The 20,475-nt window shown below is 47.6% G+C and overlaps 1 protein-coding gene across 1 annotated transcript in view; it reads right to left on the bottom strand.

Annotated features, from left to right (window-relative positions):
- Window positions 1–20,475, bottom strand: part of LMNTD1 (lamin tail domain containing 1) — a 278,703-nt gene that overhangs the window by 59,198 nt on the left and 199,030 nt on the right. The window lies entirely within an intron of this gene.

The raw sequence follows: 20,475 nt of genomic DNA, 5'->3' as shown, positions 1-20,475 counted from the left end.
CAACTGCCCCACTTACAACTCTGTCCAGTCCGTGCAGGCCCTGACACATCACCCTGATGCATTCCCTCATTGAACCTGAGGCAATGCACCTTTGTGCTAGTCTGGAGTTCCGCTTGCCCCTGCGAGCCGCCCCACCATCCGCCCGCCGTTCACTCCTACCAGCTGGCTGCTCCTTCACCTACTGGCCAGCCGCCAGTCATGCCTGTCAGCTGCTTCTCCTACTGGCAGTCCTCTGGTCGCTCCAAAAGAAACTTTGTGCTGGTCTGGCGTTCCACTTTCCCCGTCAGCTGCCCTACTGGCCACCTGCTGCTTCTCCTACCAGCCGGCCGCCAGTCAGCTGCTGCTTTTCCTACCAGCCAGATGCCCACTGCTGTCCTGTGGGTTTTGCTGTAGGCAAAACCCTGTGATTCCAGCTCTCTCTAGCTTCAGCTACCAGTGATTTCAGCTCATAGTGGCATTCAGCTCTGGGCCTAGCCACAGCATCTCAGTATCCACTAAGGTGGATTCTCACAGAATAACAAAAGACCCATCTTTAGCTCTATATTTAAATAGGTGATGGTGGGGAGGAGGAGTGGAATGAGTCAAACCAGTCTTACAGCTATATAGCCAAAAGGCTTCCAGCCAACTGATTCAACCACTACCTCCTCCTCACTTTCTCCCCTCACAATGCTTAGATGGAGGAAGCCCTCTGCAATCCATATCTTACATGGTAGTGATGACTGCGCTGTACGCCCACAACAACTTCAAGCATTGGTGAGACTCCACAATTCTTACACTGGGTGATAGTATACTTTACAACAACATGTTGTTTGTAACAGGCAAACAATGTCATTGCTTCACCAGCTCCCATCAGGCTTTGTTTACAAGGTATTACATATGTACACGTTCATATTTTCATGCAAATGATCTCTGAAGGACACATTCCCCAAATCCTTCAGAAGTAGTGAGCTCCTGCTGGCACATTCCTTACACATAAACAAATCTGGCAGTTCCCCACCACCCACTTTGAAAACACAGATAAGGCTTTTTCTCAGTTTTTCAACATAGCACAAAGTGAGGCAGTTGAATTCTACTCCCAACTCTGACACTAATATGTTGTGTCACTCTGAGCAAGTCACTTAGGCAACATTTTTAAAAAGCACCTATACAATTAAGGAACCCAAGTCCTGTTTTCAAAAGTGGTGGATATTTAGGAAACAAAGGCCAGTCTACACTTAGGAAAACTTAGAAATAGCCACGCTAATGGCCATTTTGAAGAATACCTATCTGCTGATAGGAATAAGGGGATTTTGAAGTTGGTGGAGTCTTTTCAAAAAGGACCCCCACCTGGAGGAGCCATGTGGGAGCGAAAAGCTGCAATTTAAAAGTGACGCGGCCAGCAGCATGCTAATGAGACACCGAATATGCATTTCAGTGCCTCATTAGTATTTTTTGAAATGGCCATTAGCATGGCTTTTTCAAAGTTTTCTTTAAGGCAGTGTCTACACTTGCATTTCGCTTTCAAAAGAGGTATGCAAATGAGGTACAAATTTGTATATCTGACACCTCATTTGCATATTCTTATTTTGAAATAGCTTCATTCGAAATCAAAAAACCAGTGTAGACCCTGCTCTTTTGAAAGTAAACCCCATCTTTGAAAGAGCAGGGTCGACACTGGTTTTCTTTTTCAAAAGAAGCTATTTCGAAATAAGAATATGCAAATGAAGTGTCAGATATGCAAATTTATGCCTCTTTTGCATTTTCTATTTATCTCATTTGCATACCTCTTTCAAAAGAGGAATGCAAGTGTAGACACAGCCTAAGCATAGACTGGAGTTATTGGAAAGTGTTATAAAGTGTTATTGGAAATGACTAGGACTTGAACTTCTACATGAATTAGGCCCTTCTGAAAACATTATCCTTCACATCTCTGTGCCCAAACTCTCTCAGTTGTATAAAGCACTATGAGCTTTATGCATGATTAATCATATATAAATGAGAGGCACAACATTAAAGCCAGTTTTTAAAAGCATGATTCTGTCTGCAATTCATGTGTGTGTGTGTATGTGTATTTTCAGCTACAGTTTTGTTCCATTACTGGGGATTGCCAAATATGTTTTCAAATGACCTTTGTTTGAACTGCAAGACTGACATTTTAGAAGCATGTTTGCTTGATTTGAGGATATATTCCACAGTCAATGCACATGACTCATTGCTATTAACCCTTCGGAAACTATTCAGTTAAACAGGATGGAGAGAGAAATTGATTGATCAAGCTCTTTTTAAAATATCAACCTGATTGGTGCTATGGAAAACATAAGTATCCCAAGCACTGGTGAAAGTTACATGAATGCACTGAAAGGAAGAGAGCACAGTCATACTTAGCACAATTACATCACTGCTCATCTTCAATGGATGTTACTAAAATATGGAGTTTTGACATCTACTGGGGTGGAAGGAGGATCAAACATGATTTGTACTTGATGTGGGATTTTCCAAAGTGCTCCGTATTTACCTGACTCTTCCCCCAACCCCGTGAATGCTGAGTTAGGCCAATGCTGAACACTCTAAAAAAGATTGTAAAACATCACAACAGAATTATCACTATTTAATAGAGCAAGAAATGAAAGCAGAGCAGTGAAGTCAGTAGAACGAGTTGTGTGAAGAAGGACTGCTTAGAGGAGGGGTTCCCAACCTTTGCACTAGTGCAGATCCCCAATCACACACCCTAACCATTCATGGATTCTCAGTTGCCCCCCCAAAAAACTGTTTGTGGGACCCCAAAGACAATTTTAGCCTTGGCGTACACTTCATTAGATGAAAAAGGAAACCTCAACATAGATTTTCGGACAGCAAATAATAACGTTATTGGAAAATAATTTAATTGAAACATAATACTTGATTGTAACTTTGCAGGTTGGGAACCACTGGTTAGCGAAATAAAGGTTTTCAGGAGGAGAGTTCTCTCTATCACCCTCTCTCTTTGCCCCAAAGACTAGCCACCAGATAGTGGAAGATTACTGCAGATTCTGCCAGCATTAATTCCTGAGCTGACTACAGCATGAAAAGGCACCTTTGTCCAGGAGATTAGGCTGTGGAGAACAGTTGTTCCTCAGTTCTCCCCTTCCCAAACATGGAGCCCCAAACACATACTGAGTAAAGGTGGGGGTGGATCTACCATGCTTGGGGCTGGAGGGAAACAAGTAGTGGTGTTCTGCTGCACCTCCTTCCATCTATCAAGTGCTTTGCTATTACATTTTCTTCCCCTACATCACACATGCCAGAGGGATCACAGACCCTGGTATCTGTAACCATTTGCTTCTTACTCTGTCCTCTTTGATGTCCACTTTTCAATCAACTTTCTGAAGTCCTATTTGGAATGTATAATACATAACACATCCCACCAAATCTGAACTGCATCCATTCAGCTACGTAAAAGTGACTGAAGTACTGTTGCTACAAGAGAGATGGATATTTATTATTGAATGCTGTTGAGAAAGCATTTTGCATACATGTAAAGAGACAGAGTCTCTGCCAAAGAAGAGGCCAGAGAGATGCAGGAGGGAATAGAAAGGTGACAAGAAATGGTGTGAATGCACATTGTGAAGTAAGGGGCACCCATTATCACATTTAAATTTATAAGGATTCTGAAGACTCACTTGTAGGGGACGCTGGGGTTTGTAGACTTGGAAGAGCTGTGCACCATCTTGAAAGAGGAGAAGGCAGTGAAAGAGCTCACAAGAGGCTCTGCAGTGGTCCTTATTGCCACTCTGAAGAAAAGCAGCACATGCTTCCTCTAGTGCAGTGTTTTCCAAAGTAATTTGAACATGGAACACTTTTGGGCTTGGACTATATTGACAGAACACAGGCCTCAGAAATGGTCTGAGGTAAACACGATGAAGTTTAATAAGGACAAATGCAAAGTACTCCACATAGGAAGGAACAATCAACTTCATGCATACAGAACAGGAAGTGACTGTCTAGGAAGGAGTACTGTGTAAAGGGATTTACGGGTCATAGTGAACCACAAGCTAAATATCAGAGGGGTAGCCGTGTTAGTCTGGATCTGTAGAGCAACGAAGGGTCCTGTGGCACCTTATAGACTAACAGAAAAGTTTAGAGCATGAGCTTTCGTGAGTTAACTCACTTCAGATGCATCTGAAGAAGTGAGTTAACTCACGAAAGCTCATGCTCTAAACTTTTCTGTTAGTCTATAAGGTGCCACAGGACCCTTCGTTGCTCTACACAAGCTAAATATGAGTCAACATTAAGATGCTGTTACAAAAAAGCACTCATTAGGCCTCAGTTGGAGTATTGTGTCCAGTTCTGGGCACCACATTTCAAGAAAGATGTGGAGAAGTTGGACAAGGTCCAGAAAAGAGCAACAAGAATGATTAAAGGTCTAGAGAACATGAGCCATGAGGGAAGACTGAAAGAATTGGGCTTGTTTAGTTAAGAATAGAGAAAACTTAGAGGAGACATGGTAGCAGTTTTCAAGTACCTCAAAGAGGGTTACAAAGAAGAGAGAGAAAAATTGTTCTCCTCAGCCTCTGAGGACAGAACAAGTAGCAATGGGTTTAAACTGCACCTAGAGAGGTTTAGGTTGGTCGTTAGGAAAATTTTCCTAATTGTCAGAGTGTTTAAACATTGGAAAAAATACTTAGGGAGGTTGTGGAATCTCCATCGCTGGGGATATTTAAGATCAGGTTAGATGGACACCTATCTGTCTATCAAGGATGGTCTAGACCATGGGTGGCCAACCTTTTGGCTTGCCTGGGCCGCATTGAGTGAAGAGGAATTGTCTCGGGCTGCATATAAAATATATAATATAGTTAATGTATATAAATAACAAACTTCCTTTATATTTTTATATCTTTTATTATAACATTAGCAATATAAACATAAAACTAGTGGGATATTTGAGCTTGCTTTTGTGAAACCAATGCATCAATGTCTGGTTCGATGGAAGTGGTTGCAATTCTTAGTGAGTTCTCAATGTGCTCGTCATAAAATTTTGATCTAATTTTACTCTTCATGTGTTTCATCCTTGAAAAAAGTTGTTCACAAATGTACGTACTGCCAGAAAGAAATGACACGAATAAGGTGTGATTGTGAAGCAAGGGATATTTTTTTCTGGGAAGATAGGACTTATAAAAGTCTAGTAAAGAGACATGATCAAATTTTCTTTGAGTTGAATGTCTGATTCAAACTCTATACATTCCATTTGAAAATTCGTAGGTAATGTATTTATGTCGACTGAAAATGGAGTCTCAAATATACCAAAAAATTGATGATTTTTTTTGAAAATCTTGAAACTTATTATCAAATTCCTGTACCAAAACGGAAAGCAAGGCTGCATATTTTTCACTGTTCACAGGACTGTGTTTAGCCAACGTATCAAGATGCATAAAATTATTTGCCATAACTTGAGCTAGCCATAATTTAAGTTTCATTTCGAACGCTGTTATGGTTTGAAACATAGCACAGATAAGTTGATTTTCACCTTGAAGACGCATGTTTAACTCGTTTAAATGAGCGGTCAAATCCACCAAAAATGCTAAATCTGTGAGCCATTTTTCATCTTCAAATTCTGGCACAAATTTTCCTTTTGATTCCATAAATGACTTGATTTCATTTCGCAAATTATAAAATCTTTTCAACATTTTACCCCGACTTAGCCACCTTACTTCAGAAAAGTAAATGATGTCCCCATAATCAGCATCCATACTTTTAAGGAACTCCTGGAATTGGCGATGATTCAATCCCCTGGATCTTATGAAATTGACAGCTTTGATGACAATTTGCATGACATCATCCATTTTTAAAGCTTTCGCGCATAAATTTTCTTGATGTATGATGCAGTGATATTTCATCAAATGTGAGTTGCTGGCAGCAATTGCACCATCTTCTATTAGTTTTATAAGTCCCTCTTTTTTACCAACCATAGCCGGGGCGCCATCAGTAGCTATACCAGATATGTTGGCAAAGGTTAAAGAAAATCGCTTTAATGTAATTTTTACTGCTTCATACAAATCAAGAGATTTAGTTGTGTCTTTTAATGGCACCAAAGAAGCCATTTCTTCAGTGAGATTGTATTCGTTATCAATACCCCTAATAAAAATGGCAAGTTGAGCCGTATATGTAGCATCAGTACTTTCATCTATCGCCAAAGCATAAAATTTGAAATTAGCAGCTTTACTCTCCAAATCTCTTTCAACAGATTTTCCTATTTCTTCAATTCGCCTGGCTATAGTCTGGCAAGACAAACTGATTTTAGAAAAATACGTTTTTTTATCAGGACAAATTATATCTGCCATACTTTCCATACATTGCTTAATAAACTCACAATCAGTAAATGGTTTTGATTTTTTTGCAATCAGATTTGCTACCACATTACTAGCTTTCACAATAGAGTCTGTTTGAGTTGTAATTTTTTTAAAAAAAAATTGTTGAGATGACAAACTTTTTTTCAGTTCTGCTATTTTGTATTTACGAAACATTCCTTGATATGCATCGAATTTGGCAGCATGTTTTTGCATATAATGTCTTCTTTGAAAACTGACACGATTTCCCTACAAATTAAGCATAGTGCCTTATTATTTGTCTCGACAAAAAAGTATTCATCTGTCCATTTTTCGTTGAACACACTTCCTTCATCCACGATTTTTCTTTTTTTAGGTTCTGTTTTCTTTTGACACGACATTGAAGCCATACTCGGATAGAAAAATTAATAAATAAGCAACCATTTATTTTTCTAGTATTAGCGATGTTGTATATGTAATTATATCAATATCATGAGCAAAAAACTATTTGATGCATTTTTGTATTTACTCCGCCACAGCTGCTAAAAAACTATTTTAACTTATTTTAACTTATTAAATTATTTTACGAAGTAATACAACAAGCCCAAGTGCAATAATTAAATAAGAAAACTTACATGTCTGCTTCCCAGCAAAAAAACTTAGCGTTTGTTTGCTGGGTTAATAACAATAAACGCCTGTCTTCACAGGCACACACACGTCATATTATCACAACACGTATTATCGGTAATCGTTGCGTTTTACTCGCCAAGTCGCACAAGCACATATAATGTCTGACACACGCGGGTTTCGATTCGACTGATTGTGTGAGGCGGGAGCGGGAGGCGAAGTTAGCACTGCGCTGCATCCTCCCCTACACAGCGTTCTGTTGTCGCCTACACAGTCTGCGCTCGAGTACTGCGCAATCGAGTCATGAAAAATATCGCTAAAAATCACATAATAATGTTAAAAGTTTACGATTTTGTGGGGCCGCATTACTAGCTGTCCAGGGCCGCATGCAGCCCACGGGCCGCGGGTTGGACATGCCTGGTCTAGACAGTTCTCGGTCCTGCCGTTAGGGCAGGGAACTGGACTCAATGACCTCTTGAGGTCCCTTCCAGTTCTCATGTTCTATGCTTCTATGATCCTATGATACATACTGGTCGGGGGTGGAGGTATGTGCAGAGGATTTCATACTGAAAAATTGTCGCATATAATGCTCAAAAGTTGATTTTTAAAAGATTTAGGCATTTTAGATGTCTTTTCTTTTACAAAGAACCAAAAAACAACAAGAGAAAAATCATCTGAATGAACAACTAATGCTATTCTGACAGAAGGACAGTTAGAAACCCCAATAATTAAGTACTAAAATTTAAATTAAAGTTTAAAATTAAAATTAAAATTTAAAATTAAGCACAAATCCAAAACAAAACAACAGTGAAAAGAACGATAGTTAATGTCGTTCTTTTGTACACAAGTGGAAAGGACAACATAGTTAAAAAAAATGGTGCCCTTCCTAAATAGCCTCCTTAGAGTTACCTAGAAAACATCTGGAGTTTTGGCATCAAAATACAAAATCACAAATGAGAACACTATGTATTATTGTAAAATATAGTAAGAAATATCATGGATAAATGAGAAGTTAAAAGTGTCCTATATATCACAATAAGATGTTTCACCTCCTTTTTGTTGCAAGAGTTTCCATTGCTTTGAAATCTTTCCAAACATTTCATTGTTACTTTATTTGATATACTTGGATGTACTACCCTTCAGTTTGTGGAACTATGATTTAGTGTCTCTTAATTTAATTGTGCAAAATGTAACCAGATGTCCAGTCCTTTTAACATAAAAGAAAACAATATCAAAAACGTGCCTTTTTTTGCTTTTCAATAGAGATACTAAGATTTCACTCTCTCCAAAACATTCTTGCTTCTGAAAAAAAGAATTCCTTTTATCTTTGAAATCACATGCCACACTTGCACGCAAAAGTATTTTGATCTTTTAGAGTCTGTCTACACTAGTATTCAGCCAAGAGATCGTTAATTTGGGTGTCTGGCTTCTGTCTTCCCACTGAGCTTTTCTTTTCTTTCACCATAGTGACATCATTCTTTGTATGCTGGACTGGTCTGGCCCATTTAGTCTAACAGGAGGTGGTTGAGATAAAGATGGCATACAGATCAAGAGTTACCCAACGGTAATGGTATGTTCCACAGTGCATTGTTCGGTTAAGTGTTTAAAAGTGCTGGTGGCATAATGACTTCAAGACCAGATGTTAAGGAAGCTCCCACAATTCAGCCTGGGTGGTGTTCAGCTCAGCAGGGACATACCTCCCCTTCCATTAGAATAGTTAACTGGCTCTGTTCTCTTTCTTCCTAGCATGCAGTATCAATGGCTGCGTCTACACGTGCACGCTACTTCGAAGTAGCGGCACCAACTTCGAAATAGCGCCCGTCACGTCTACATGCGTCGGGCGCTATTTCGAAGTTAACTTCGACGTTAGGCGGTGAGACGTAGAAGTCGCTAACCTCATGAGGAGATAGGAATAGCGCCCTACTTCGACGTTCAATGTCGAAGTAGGGACAGTGTAGACGATCCGCGTCCTGCAACGTCGAAATTGCCGGGTCCTCCATGGCGGCCATCAGCTGGGGGGTTGAGAGACGCTGTCTCCAGCCCCTCAGCTCACTGGTGGCCACGTGGAGCGGCCCCTTAAAGGTCCCCTCCCCCGCCCTGACTGCAGGAGGCTGAGGCAACGTGCAGGCTGCAGCCTGCACACGCGGGCAGCCTGCCGAGCCCTCAGCCCCTGAGACCAGCGATGGCTGCCCAGCAGCGCCCCCAGGGGACCCCCCCAAGGGCAGCCAGAGCAGCCAGGGCAGCCAGAGGGCCACGCAGTCTGGGAAGCGGCAGCGGGGCCCATCTTGGACGGAGGCCGAGATGCGGGACCTGCTGGGGCTCTGGAGCGAGGAGGAGGTGCTCCAGGTAATGGGGAGCAAGAGGCGGAACGCAGATGCGTTTGCTCGGCTGGCCGACGGCCTGGCTGCCCGGGGTCACCCTGCCCGCACTCCTGACCACGTTCGCAGTAAGGTCAAGGAGCTGCGGCAGGGTTATGCCCGGGCCCGGGATGCGGCCAGCCGATCTGGGGCTGCCCCCGTCACTTGCCCCTTTTACAGGGAGCTCAGGGACATCCTGGGCTCCCGGCACACCTCCTCCCCTCCGGCCACCCTTGACACCTCGGCTGACGAGCCCAAGCAGGCCCTGCAGATGGACTCCGCCCCGGAGGCAAGCCCCACACCCCAGGGGCCCCCCCCGGAGGCCATCCCCGGGACATCGCGGCAGGAGGAGGAGGAGGAGGAGGAGGGGGGCTCCTCCTCCGCAGAATCCAGCCTGCAGATCCTCCTCCTGCCATCCCGGAGCAGCAGCAGGGCCTCCGACCCCCGGGGATCTCCAGACCATGGGAGCGGACCCACAGGTAGGTACCCCTCTCTGGTGGACACCCCGGGGCTTGAGGGGCGGGGGGAACAGAAATGTGTCCAGGGCCCCCCACACGCTCACATGGCCATGGCCCCAAGGATACTAGGGCCATGGCCCTCACAGCACTGCAGCCATCAGCCCCTGCCCCCCGCCACCCTGCATGACAGTGCCATGCCCCATCCCCGGGCCAGGGGGGAGCGGAACCTCGAGGGGCCCCCGGGCGGAGGGGGTGGGACACCCCGCAGCAGCAGCATGTGATGGAGTGGGGGGAGTGCCAAAGGGAGACTCAGGCCACATATGAGCCACCAGAGCCGAGGAGCTCCCAGGGCCAAAGGAGGATCCTGGCGCTACAGCTGGCAGGTGACACCTCTGCCCTGAGCAAACAGGAGGGAGGAGCCGAGCTGGCTTGGAATTGGGGGGAGAGGGCGGGGGCCACAGGTAGAGGCTAGGGGAAGGGAGAGCTGGTAGGCAGCCAGTCTGAGGAGGGGGAAAGCTGCATCCCAGAGGGGCCCCCCTTGGGGTCTTCTCCCCATGACGGGTTGGAAGGACTGTCTCTTCCGACAGCTGGTGCTGTCACTCCTGCCAGAAACTGGCCATCTGTGGCCTAAGAAAGCTCTCCTGCTCTCAGACCCTGCGGGGTGAAGTGAGAGTCGCTCCCACCAGGGGACGGGGTGCAGGGCAGGGGGACCCCTGAACCCCATCCATCACAGCAGCATCTCCCGGGGACGGGGATGGGGAACCTGCAGCACAGGGCGGGGGGGACAAAGGCCACGGCTCGGGGCCCACACTTCCATTCTTCTTCCCCCCCTCCTCTCCTGTGTCCTGCACCTGCACCATCCGAAGGACCGGAAGAGAGCGCCGGCGAGGCCTCGGTTGTCCCGGAGAGCCCTCCGGGACCCTCGCTCCACGGCAGCCCCTCGGCCGAGGAACGACCAGCCCCACGGAGGGCCAGACGGCGGACCCCGCGCCTGCTACCGGCGGCGGCCAAGGACCCCCAGCTGCTGGCCATCCTCCGCCGGCAGCTGGAGGTGTCAGAGCAGCACCTCCAGCTGCAGGAGCAGGCGCTGGCCTGGCGCAGGGAGGCATGGGGGGCCTATATGGAGACCATCAACTGGCTGGTTGACTACCTGGCCCCCCATGCCGCGCCGGCCGAGCCACCGCCCGCCATGCCCGCTCCTGCAGCCCCACCACCAGCTGCTCCAGCCGTCGCCGGGCCGTCCGCCGTCGCCCCACCACCTCCCCGCGAGGGCCACCGCGCCGAGGGACCCCTGGAGCCACCCGAGACTCGCCGGCGCCGCTACCTTCCGGTGGAGCCCGCTCCCACCCAGCCGCGGACCAGACTGCAGGCCCGGCAGAGCTCCTGGCCAGGCACGCCCACTGCTGGGCTGTAGGGGCGAGGGGCCCGGGACGTGGCCCCCCCCCTTGTTAGACATACTTTTGTTGGACTGCTTTATTTTGGTGCCCCTGTTTGCCCCGTCCCCCCTCTGTAAATAGTTCGCCCCATTCTCCTCCCTGCTTTGCTTTTTTGTTGATGGTGCACACTTTTTTATTTGCTTTGTGGTTGTATTGTTTTATTTGTGCCCATCTTGATTTGCTTGAACTTTTGTCCCTCCTTCTTTTTGGTTTCTGTGTCAGATATTTATTTTTAAAAAAAAAAAAAAAAATTCGTTAAGACAAAAAAAACATTTACGTTCACCCACAAGTTCGTGCTGTCATTTCTCCTGGACAAGGGGGGGGGCGTGGTGGGGTGCTCCATGGTGTTGGCGTTGGGGCAGGAGTGTGGGGGAGGAAGGGGCGGGCAGTAGGGGGCCTGGCCAGAGTTCACCCCACGGCCTGTTGCTCGAAGTGGGCCCGCAGGGCCTCCCGGACCTGGGTCCCCTGTGGGTCCACCTGCCGACTGGGGGCAGCAGGTGGCTGCACATGTGCCCTGGCGGCCTCGGCGGCCCAGCCCTGAAGAAAGCTCTCCCCCTTGCTCTCCATGAGGTTGTGCAGGGCACAGCAGGCACCCACAATCTGGGGGATGTTGTTGGGGCTGGCATCCAGGCGGGTCAGGAGACATCGCCAGCGTCCCTTGAGGCGGCCGAATGAGCACTCCACCACCTGGCGCGCACGGTTCAGCCGCTCGTTGAAGCGGTCCTGGCTGGCGGAGAGGTGGCCCGTGTAGGGGCGCATGAGCCACGGCCGGAGGGGGTAGGCCGCATCCGCGAGGATGCAGAAGGGCATGGTGGTGTCCCCCAGAGGGATCTCCCGCTGGGGGATATAGGTCCCCGCCTCCAGCCGGCGGCACAGGCCCGAGTTGCGGAAAACTCGGGCGTCGTGGGTGCTGCCAGGCCAGCCCACGTAAATGTCCTGGAACCGTCCACGGCTGTCCACCAAGGCCTGCAGGACGACTGAATGGTAGCCCTTCCGATTGAGGTATCGGCCGCCACTGTGGTCCGGGGCGCGGATGGGGATGTGAGTCCCATCCAGAGCCCCGAAGCAGTTGGGGAAGCCCAGGGTGGCAAAGGCGGCGACAGTGGCCTGTGGGTCCCCCAGCCTCACGAGCCTGTGCAGGAGCATGGAGTTGATGGCACGCACGACCTGCAGAGAAAGCACATGGGACAGCCCCAATGAGGGGTGAGCAGGGTGTGCGTGGCCCTGCCCTGCCCTGGCCCCCCTGCTCTGCCCTGCCCTGCCCTGCCCTGCCCTGCCCTGCTCTGGCCCCCCTGCCCTGCCCTGCCCTGGCCCCCCTGCCCTGCCCTGCCCTGCTCTGGCCCCCCTGCCCTGCCCTGCTCTGCCCTGCCCTGCCCTGCTCTGGCCCCCCTGCCCTGCCCTGCCCTACCCTGTCCTGCCCTGGCCCCCCTGCCCTGCCCTGCCCTACCCTGCCCTGCTCTGGCCCACCTGCCCTGCCCTGCCCTACCCTGCCCTGCGCTGGCCCCCCTGCCCTGGCCTGGCCTCCCCCTGTGGGTTCTCTTACCTCCATGAAGACAGCCCCGACGGTGGCCTTTCCGACACCAAACTGCTGGCCCACGGATCGGTAGCTGTCCGGAGTGGCCAGCTTCCAGACAGCGATGCCGACCCGTTTCTCCACAGGGAGGGCACGCCGCATGGCAGTGTCCCGGTGCCTGAGTGCAGGGGTGAGCCACTGGCAGAGCTCCAGGAATGTCTGGCGGGTCATCCTGAAGTTCCGGAGCCAGTGGTCGTCGTCCCACTCCCCAAGCACCAGCCGCTCCCACCAGTCGGTGCTGGTGGGGTAGCTCCACAGCCGCCGGCGTGTGAGGCGGGGGGTGGAGCGGGGTGCTGCAGGGGTAGGGGCTGAGCCCTGATGCCCTGGGGGCATCTCCTCCCCTGGGGCAAGAAGGTGCTCAGCTGCCCCCAACATGGCATGAGCCAGGGCAAGCCCTGCTCCTGCCGGGAGGGCTGGGTGGACCTCTAGCTGCTGCTGCTGCTGGGGGTCCATGACTGCGGCGCTCGGGGTCTGTGTGCCTATATGGCTCCTCAGACTGCGTGCTGTGCAGGCTGAGTGTATGTGGGAGGGGCCCTTTAAGGGAGCGGCTAGCTGTTGCCCCGGAAGCGCTAGTCCGCCCGTTGACCCTGTCTGCAGCTGTGCCTGGCATCCCTATTTCGATGTGTGCTACTTTGACGTGTAGACGTTCCCTCGCTGCGCCTATTTCGATGTTGGGCTGAGCAACGTCGAAGTTGAACATCGACGTTGCCAGCCCTGGAGGACGTGTAGACGTTATTCATCGAAATAGACTATTTCGATGTTGGCTGCACGTGTAGACGTAGCCAATATGTTTAAATGATAATAGTGAGGTATACAGGGGTATTAAGAACCCACTGCAGAAAGACTGAAGACACAATTCTTTCCAGGCAAGCAAAGTCTTGAAAGCCATCACCTTTCTATCTTTGTTCAAAGCACATTCAGGAGAAAGCAGGGTACTGGCATGGATAGAAAGCAAAGTGCAATATCAATAAAATTGTAGAATTTGGAGTATTAAAATTGTTTTTGATTATGCTTATTATATGTATTTGGTCAGTTTGGTTTTTATTTGGCTGAGTCATTGCTCTGCAATTTATACACCAAATGAGTGACAATATTTAGGCTAAATACTATAGGTACGTTTTTAGAAGAAAATAATACAAATTCAGCCTGGATGCTCTCCGTTGTGTCTATAACACAGCAGCACAAGTCCTTAGTGAAATGCTTTTTCCTAACTTTCAGAGAGTCAAAGATTGAAAGAGACCTCATGAGGTCATCAAGTCCAAACCCTGGCTGAAAGGAGGACCAATCCCAACTAAATCATCCCAGGCAGGGCTTTGTCAAGTGGGACTTAAAAACCTCAAGAGATGGAGATTCCACCACCTCTCATCAGGACCACGCTGTCTGCAGAGTGATACCCCAGTCAACATGTAAGGCTGCTGCTACACTGCCATTTTCCTGTCAGAGGTGCCATGGTAATGAGGCAATTTGAAACAGGCTAATGAGGCACTGATGTGTATATTCAGCACCTAATTAACATAATGGTGGCCATGCAAACAGACTTGAAATTGCCGATTGACACTGAAGATGGGGGCAGCTTCAAAATAAGCACCCTCCTTCGACATTCCCTTATTCCAATCTAGTTCAGTGGGAGTAAGGGAACGTCAAAGCAGGGTGCTTATTTTGAAGCTGCCACCACCTTCACTGTCAATCTGAAATTGGAAGTTTGTTCATGTGGCCACCATTATGCTAATGAGGCACTTAACATGCATGTTAGCGCCTCATTAGCCTGCTTCAAATTGCATCATTTCCATGGCACCTCTGACGGGACAATGGTAGCATAGCAGCAGCCTATTGTACGTTATATAGTCAGATATTAAGATCAACACTGTTGTGTCAAGTTAATCCTGTTTCATGGCAGTCTTTTTTAACTCCATTCAGTGGACCCAGATCAAAATCTTTTGACTAATAAGAACTTTCTCTCATGTTTTTTTAAGAGGCTCACTGAGCCAGGTGTTTCAAATGGCAACTGTCGGGGATTTTTATCTCTAGGACATAATCGCCCCGTGTGTCAGGGGAAACAAGCCTCTGGCTGAGGTAAAATCTATACAGGGACATGGACAAACTAAAAGCTTATAGGCCACCATTTTGTGACCCCCACCTACGGCCATTTTGGGGCAGTTAGGTCCCCCGGTAACTTGAATCCATGAAGCTAGGATTCAAACAGAGCCCTCTGATTGGTCAAAGGGAGCAGACTTCTGCCAGCTTCCAGAACCTTCGGCCAAGAGAGAGGACCTGATTGAAAACTATAACACACATCATGAATATGGAAATTACCTTATGAATAATCATATAAACTCCCTATAAATCCAGGGCTCTCAGCCCATTCAGGGTCATTCTGCCTTGCCTTCCTGGACTGGACACTCGCCCTGAGAAGACTACAAGCAAGATCCCTGCAGCATTGTGACCAGAGCTGCGGGGTAAAATCACTGTGGCAGCAGCCCTCTAGGTGGCTCTGTCAGAGCTGAATCACTGTGGCAACCCTCCCTCTGGGGGGGCTCTGCCTCAGAGCTATAAAATCACTGTGGCAGCCATCCCTCTGGGTGGCTTTGCCAAAGAGCTGTGACATCGCTGTGGCAGCCATCTGCTGGGTGGCCTTGCCTAAAAGCTGTACAGTCACTGTGGCCTTAGGGCTGAGGCGTTGCTGCTATGCTCACCCTCCAGAGGGGGCGTTGTTTTGAGCTGCTAAAATCACTGAGCTATCTACTACTAAGCAGTACAGCTAAAAGAGCTTATCACTGCTGCTTCAGCTCCCTATAAGGGGAAGCAAGGAGCAGCGAAGCGGCGCTGCCAAACAAGCGCCTCTATGCACCCCAGCACCGCGCTTGCGTCTAGGAGCGGCAAGTGGGTCCTCAGGCGTACCCACCGGGTGGCGAACTGGCCCATGGCTCCGGCCACGGGTACTGCGTGCCCGGTGAGGGAAACCTAGGACCCACCAACACCATCGCCGCTCCACCTGCCACGCCAATGCACGCAAGCAGCGCCGGTGCTGGGACACTTCCTGCCTACACCGGATTGGACAATTCATCGGACTCGACCAAACACCGGATTGGACACTGTCTCACAGGACATGTAATTTGATTGGGCCTACGGTATAGCCGGGCCATAAACACCATGGCTGCGTCTACACGTGCACGCTACTTCGAAGTAGCGGCACTAACTTCGAAATAGCGCCCGTCGCGTCTACATGCGTCGGGCGCTATTTCGAAGTTAACTTCGACGTTAGGCGGCGAGACGTCGAAGTCGCTAACCTCATGAGGAGATAGGAATAGCGCCCTACTTCGACGTTCAACGTCGAAGTAGGGACCGTGTAGACGATCCGCGTCCCGCAACGTCGAAATTGCTGGGTCCTCCATGGCGGCCATCAGCTGGGGGGTTGAGAGATGCTCTCTCTCCAGCCCCTGCGGGGCTCTATGGTCACCGTGGGCAGCAGCCCTTAGCCCAGGGCTTCTGGCTGCTTCTGCGGCAGCTGGGGATCTATGCTGCAGGCACAGGGTCTGCAACCAGTTGTCAGCTCTGTGTATCTTGTGTTGTTTAGTGCAACTGTGTCTGGGAGGGGCCCTTTAAGGGAGCGGCTGGCTGTTGAGTCCGCCCTGTGACCCTGTCTGCAGCTGTGCCTGGCATGCCTATTTTGATGTGTGCTACTTTGACATGTAGACGTTCCCTCGCTGCGCCTATTTCGATGTTGGGCTGAGCAACGTCGAAGTTGAACATTGACGTTGCTGGCCCTGGAGGACGTGTAGACGTTATTCATCGAAATAGACTATTTTGATGTCACAACATCGAAATAAGCTATTTCGATGTTGGCTGCACGTGTAGACGTAGCCCATATTAGGACTTACACATATTCAAGGCACTTGGTGGGCACCAGAGCCTCTCAGTGGGGAGTGGGAGATATGTGGCTCCTACTGTACCGTCTCTCGACGGGGGGAGGGTAACACCTGGGGGTCTGACCCCTCAAGGCCAGACCTGCTAAGCCCACCACACTTAATTAAGAGTACTTGGTTAAGATCTGTTATAGTTATATGTTATTGTAGTTAAACATTGTTTATGGTTATATATATATATATATATCAATTTATAGTATTAATAACTTGGATGTTAAACAAAGAGAAGTTCTAACAAACCTATAAAAGCTTCCACGAGAAGATACCCATAACCTCTCTCCTGTTCCTTTCCCCGTCCATTTTTTATTCATCCCGAGTGGGCTAAAGGTCCCGGGAAAAAGGGTGGGGTTTGGGGGTTATCTAAGGGCAAAAGGACCCAGTAGCCTCCGCCACTACCCATTTGGGCCGGGAGTAGCGCACCGGCCCAGGTCTCCCTTCCCTCCTTCCATTTCCCCCCTTTTAACGAATCCGTTTTCTTTTGCGGAGAAATAAATATACTACCACAGGTTCCCAGGATGGATCACACATCCATTGTTGTAAGTTAGAGTATAGTCAAAAATAGAGTTGTTGTACTGGTTTATGTGTTTGTGTTGCTGTTGTGTTTTGCTTGTTAATAAACTTGTTATTAGTCCCCTTTATACCTGTGTTGGTTCCCTCTCTCACTGACTGGGTGCCTGCCTGCTAGGGGGTGGGCAGACCTTAGCTGGAGTTCCATTGCCCTTTAGTGACTGCATTACTCCTCCTGCCGGTGGGTGGTGGGATTCCCCCTTCCTCGAGGACCCTGGGTTCTGGCCCTGGCTCGCCCGCATGTCAGTTGGCTACCACGTCGCGGGGGGAAACCACAGGGCACTGTCAGCAACAACATTATACAAGATGATCAACTGTCTTTAGTCAGCTAAACCCTGGTACCTCTGTGACTACAAACACTGCTCACTATCAGAAGCTGTGGTTATGGTACCTTCTCTTAAAGCAAGTCTCATGTACCTAGATTTTCAAGAGCTCAGCACCCACAGAGAGGACCCGATTGTGAAGGGAACTCAGATCCTTTACAGACATCTAAGTAAGGAAGGGCCAGATTTTCAAATATGTGGAGGTCTTTTGAAAATCTGGGCAATTATTCTAACACCTCTCTGAGAGCTGAGCACTTCTGAAATTCTGGTCCTGACCATGGATGCGGAGTACTCGAAAATTCTGATATTGGTAGATAAAAAATTACTTGTCTGTCTGACCCAAGAGCATGGATCTTAGCCCTCCCAGAAAAATTTGGATTCAAACCTTGCAGCTTTGGCCCACCTCTTTGTAAAAACTTGTATTTATACTCTTGCTAAGAATGCAACATCTTCATTGAAGGTAGTCAGTTAAGGCTAGGCTTAGATTTTTTTGAGTGACCATTCTATTAAATTGTACCATTCTGGGTCTCTCTGTAGTGTTAATGTTTTCTTCCATTCACCACAACCAGAACATTAAATTTTCTTTATATTTTTACAGTTTCCTGAACCACAGTTCGTAATGCACCCTGGTATTTGGTCTCTTGTCCTGCCCCCACCTTCAATGCATCAGGGACACTTCAATCCAGTGCAATGCCTGTGCTCTTTCTTCTTAATAGGTTTCCCACCACCAGTTCCCAACTATATACAGGCTTCACAGCTACTTTGCATACAAGAGGACTAGCCAGCAAAGGACTAGGAAGCTCCTATTTCTTTCTGTGCCTGACCATTCTCTTTTCGTTCCTCCTCTCTTCTCTGACTTTCTCTCAACCATTAGAGCTGTGGGCTAATGAGGCTGGCATGTACTGCCAGTTACCAAGAAGCCAGAGGGCTATTCACCAGGCCCCAATCCATTTCCAACAGTTCATTTGTCTTCACCCCCAAATTCCTCTAAAATTACAAGACATTTTCAACTAGACTTGAGAGCATGATATAAATTTTGAATTACTGGTTTTCATAAAAGGGGACACAGGGCTGAGCAATCTCTAGAGGACCTCTAAATAACCCCCAAGAGGACTCCAGTTCACCTCCAAACACAGTGAAAGCTCTAGTTGCAAATGGACAACAACTGTCTTGGAAGCTGTCCATTCTGGTGGCTGAATAATGTGTGGGAAATGTGTTCTCTTTGACAAAGTAGAAGGACTCAATCCTGATCTGTGCCACACCAATGCTCAGTGGAGGAAAGGCAAAGGTGACTACACTGAAGATGTCCACCCTAATTCTTGTCCTGCTCAGCATTTAAATGGTGCTATCTACTGCTGTTTTAGTCAAGAATTAGCCAGTGTACTCCAATCCTTCTCCTCCCACCTTGACATGCACTCTACCCTGCATATGTGGGGAGTAAGAGGCTACAATATGGCTCTTCCTCAGTTGCTTGCTTATAGCCCTACGAATCTCTGAAATGGAGCAAAGGGGACCTTGGGCATAATCCAAATACCACCAATGGGAATCTTTCCATCTTCCTCAATGGGCATCAGATCTGGTCCCCACTGAAGGCCAAGGATGTGGCTGCAAGACCCTCTCACCAGCCAGTTGTATTAGACAGAAGTACTTACCAAACCAGAGTCAGTGTGTTGTACTTGTTCAGTGGTGTCATGCTGCATTTCCAGATGGACAAAATATGAGTGCAGTGACGAAGCATAGGCCCTCTGTCTTAATTAAGTCAGTTTTCCGGTAGAATTCAAGATGTTGGGTTTCAGAGTGGAAGGCCCTAAGTGGTCTGAGATCATCTTTGTGCTCCTTTTTAATTCATATCAAAACAGGTGTTTGAGTCAAAGCCCAAGTTTCAACCAATCAAAATACCCGTGGGTGTCTCAACTCCATGCCTGCCAGAGAGAATGACTACTCTCTTGCAGTGTTCAGGCAATCCATTCACTCTAGTTTCTGATATGAAATTAAAACTCCTCACTTTTTCTTGCAAGTCATGCAAACATTGATGTAGACAGTTTAATTGCCTTGTGAAAAGTAGTCAATTAACAGCTAGTGACAACATTAAAAAGTAGTCAATTTAAATTTCAAAAATTGAAAAACTAATAAATGGGAAATAGATGACTTCATAAAGTGGGTAAATCAACAATTGGCAAGGAAATGACAGTTTGATTAATTAACAGAATGCTTCTGAATAGGTGGACATGCCTCCCTATTGATAAATAGAGAGAAATGAATAATCAGAATTCTGTAATTATAGAAGTGTTCCCTTGAAAGACAAAAGGAGGTTTTCAAACAATCAAAGCTCAGGGAAATCAAATAGCATCCTGTCACACTCTTCACTGAAATCCATACTGGCACGTGTTCAATCACATCACTATTTCAATGCCTTACCACTCCATCAAATAGTTACTCACGTCTACACGTATAATCATGGATTGCTTTTACTATGTACCCTTATAGAATAAAACCTATGCAATTGAATAGGGATGAATTCCATAGGTTTCTGTTGAAATTAAACAGAATTTGATAGAAATTACTGAAAGGTTTATAGATTGAGAGAATTTTCTCTGTCTGCTATAGAATTGTACAAGTTTGTATTCAAACGCCACTGAAAGATTATCATTAGACAGATTTTCGCCATTACCTCCTAGCAGATGATCTGACTATTTCACCTACAATTAAAAAATAACCATCTGAAAAGACAGGTTGAAGGAAAATTCTTAACTACAGCTCAGTATTCACTTTGTCTATAAGTGTGTTTGCTAAATGAAATCTTGGGCTGCAGGAAAAACAAAATTAATTAAGACAATAGGAAGTTTATTTTTCTCACAGCAGGCTACAGATTCCTCTCATTCAGCATAGCTTTGAGTTACACCCACATTAGAACAACCTATTCATTGAAG

Source organism: Carettochelys insculpta, chromosome 1 (assembly GCF_033958435.1).
Source record: "Carettochelys insculpta isolate YL-2023 chromosome 1, ASM3395843v1, whole genome shotgun sequence".
Taxonomy (NCBI): domain Eukaryota; kingdom Metazoa; phylum Chordata; order Testudines; family Carettochelyidae; genus Carettochelys; species Carettochelys insculpta.
Note: the sequence above shows the minus strand (reverse complement) of the source record. Positions and strands in the feature narration are given on the sequence as shown.